This window comes from Callionymus lyra, unplaced genomic scaffold (assembly GCF_982586985.1).
Source record: "Callionymus lyra unplaced genomic scaffold, fCalLyr1.hap1.1 HAP1_SCAFFOLD_48, whole genome shotgun sequence".
Lineage (NCBI taxonomy): Eukaryota > Metazoa > Chordata > Actinopteri > Syngnathiformes > Callionymidae > Callionymus > Callionymus lyra.
Window position 1 is genome coordinate 483,984 of NW_028258562.1, and position 2,835 is coordinate 486,818.

At 62.6% G+C, this 2,835-nt stretch overlaps 1 non-coding gene across 1 annotated transcript; it reads right to left on the reverse strand.

Annotated features, from left to right (window-relative positions):
- Positions 1 to 684: 684 nt before the first annotated feature.
- LOC148058760 (5S ribosomal RNA) lies at positions 685 to 803 on the reverse strand. The gene has a single exon (XR_015709627.1). It is a non-coding gene; the product is annotated as a 5S ribosomal RNA (ribosomal RNA).
- Positions 804 to 2,835: the final 2,032 nt, after the last annotated feature.

The window sequence follows — 2,835 nt, forward strand, 5'->3', positions numbered from 1 at the left end:
AGGTCACTTTTCTCACTTTCTGACCCACAAATAATGCCCCAAATGCCGCCGCCTGGTGGGGGGAACTGCCGCCTAGTCCCGGTTCTATTTTAGGTCACTTTTCTCACTTTCTGACCCACAAATAATGCCCCAAATGCCGCCGCCTGGTGGGGGGAACTGCCGCCTAGTCCCGGTTCTATTTTAGGTCACTTTTCTCACTTTCTGACCCACAAATAATGCCCCAAATGCCGCCGCCTGGTGGGGGGAACTGCCGCCTAGTCCCGGTTCTATTTTAGGTCACTTTTCTCACTTTCTGACCCACAAATAATGCCCCAAATGCCGCCGCCTGGTGGGGGGAACTGCCGCCTAGTCCCGGTTCTATTTTAGGTCACTTTTCTCACTTTCTGACCCACAAATAATGCCCCAAATGCCGCCGCCTGGTGGGGGGAACTGCCGCCTAGTCCCGGTTCTATTTTAAGTCACTTTTCTCACTTTCTGACCCACAAATAATGCCCCAAATGCCGCCGCCTGGTGGGGGGAACTGCCGCCTAGTCCCGGTTCTATTTTAGGTCACTTTTCTCACTTTCTGACCCACAAATAATGCCCCAAATGCCGCCGCCTGGTGGGGGGAACTGCCGCCTAGTCCCGGTTCTATTTTAGGTCACTTTTCTCACTTTCTGACCCACAAATAATGGCAAAAAAAAATGCTTACAGCACCCAGTATTCCCAGGCGGTCTCCCATCCAAGTACTAACTGGGCCCGACCCTGCTTGGCTTCCGAGATCAGACGAGATCGGGCTCATTCAGGGTGGTGTGGCCGTAAGCGAGGGAAGCGCTTGTGAAATGCCCCAAAGTGTTGAAAATGTTCCCCAGGCCCCTGGTTCCCCATCCCCGCAGGAGGAGGCTCCCCAGGCCCCCTGGTTCCCCATCCCCGCAGGAGGAGGCTCCCCAGGCCCCCTGGTGCAGGAGGAGGCTCCCCAGGCCCCTGGTTCCCCATCCCCGCAGGAGGAGGCTCCCCAGGCCCCCTGGTTCCCCATCCCCGCAGGAGGAGGCTCCCCAGGCCCCCTGGTGCAGGAGGAGGCTCCCCAGGCCCCTGGTTCCCCATCCCCGCAGGAGGAGGCTCCCCAGGCCCCCTGGTTCCCCATCCCCGCAGGAGGAGGCTCCCCAGGCCCCATGGTTCCCCATCACCGCAGGAGGAGGCTCCCCAGGCCCCCTGGTTCCCCATCCCCGCAGGAGGAGGCTCCCCAGGCCCCCTGGTGCAGGAGGAGGCTCCCCAGGCCCCCTGGTTCCCCATCCCCGCAGGAGGAGGCTCCCCAGGCCCCCTGGTTCTCCATGCCCGCAGGAGGAGGCTCCCCAGGCCCCTGGTTCCCCATGACCGCAGGAGGAGGCTCCCCAGGCCCCCTGGTTCTCCATCCCCGCAGGAGGAGGCTCCCCAGGCCCCCTGGTTCTCCATGCCCGCAGGAGGAGGCTCCCCAGGCCCCCTGGTTCTCCATCCCCGCAGGAGGAGGCTCCCCAGGCCCCCTGGTTCTCCATCCCCGCAGGAGGAGGCTCCCCAGGCCCCCATGTTCTCCATGCCCGCAGGAGGAGGCTCCCCAGGCCCCTTGGTTCTCCATCCCCGCAGGAGGAGGCTCCCCAGGCCCCTGGTTCTCCATCCCCGCAGGAGGAGGCTCCCCAGGCGCCCTGGTTCTCCATCCCCGCAGGAGGAGGCTCCCCAGGCCCCCTGGTTCTCCATGCCCGCAGGAGGAGGCTCCCCAGGCCCCCTGGTTCTCCATCACCGCAGGAGGAGGCTCCCCAGGCCCCCTGGTTCCCCATCCCCGCAGGAGGAGGCTCCCCAGGCCCCCTGGTTCTCCATGCCCGCAGGAGGAGGCTCCCCAGGCCCCCTGGTTCTCCATCCCCGCAGGAGGAGGCTCCCCAGGCCCCTGGTTCTCCATCCCCGCAGGAGGAGGCTCCCCAGGCCCCCTGGTTCTCCATCCCCGCAGGAGGAGGCTCCCCAGGCCCCCTGGTTCTCCATCCCCGCAGGAGGAGGCTCCCCAGGCCCCCTGGTTCTCCATGCCCGCAGGAGGAGGCTCCCCAGGCCCCCTGGTTGGGAGAGGGGGAAAAAGAGCAAAGTGTTTAAAAATGCCCCAAAGTGTTGAATAATGTTCCCCAGGCCCCTGGTTCCCCATCCCCGCAGGAGGAGGCTCCCCAGGCCCCCTGGTTGGGAGAGGGGGAAAAAGAGCAAAGTGTTTAAAAATGCCCCAAAGTGTTGAAAATGTTCCCCAGGCCCCTGGTTCCCCATCCCCGCAGGAGGAGGCTCCCAAGGCCCCCTGGTTGGGAGAGGGGGAAAAAGAGCAAAGTGTTTAAAAATGCCCCAAAGTGTTGAAAATGTTCCCCAGGCCCCTGGTTCCCCATCCCCGCAGGAGGAGGCTCCCCAGGCCCCCTGGTTGGGAGAGGGGGAAAAAGAGCAAAGTGTTTAAAAATGCCCCAAAGTGTTGAAAATGTTCCCCAGGCCCCTGGTTCCCCATCCCCGCAGGAGGAGGCTCCCCAGGCCCCCTGGTTGGGAGAGGGGGAAAAAGAGCAAAGTGTTTAAAAATGCCCCAAAGTGTTGAAAATGTTCCCCAGGCCCCTGGTTCCCCATCCCCGCAGGAGGAGGCTCCCAAGGCCCCCTGGTTGGGAGAGGGGGAAAAAGAGCAAAGTGTTTAAAAATGCCCCAAAGTGTTGAAAATGTTCCCCAGGCCCCTGGTTCCCCATCCCCGCAGGAGGAGGCTCCCCAGGCCCCCTGGTTGGGAGAGGGGGAAAAAGAGCAAAGTGTTTAAAAATGCCCCAAAGTGTTGAAAATGTTCCCCAGGCCCCTGGTTCCCCATCCCCGCAGGAGGAG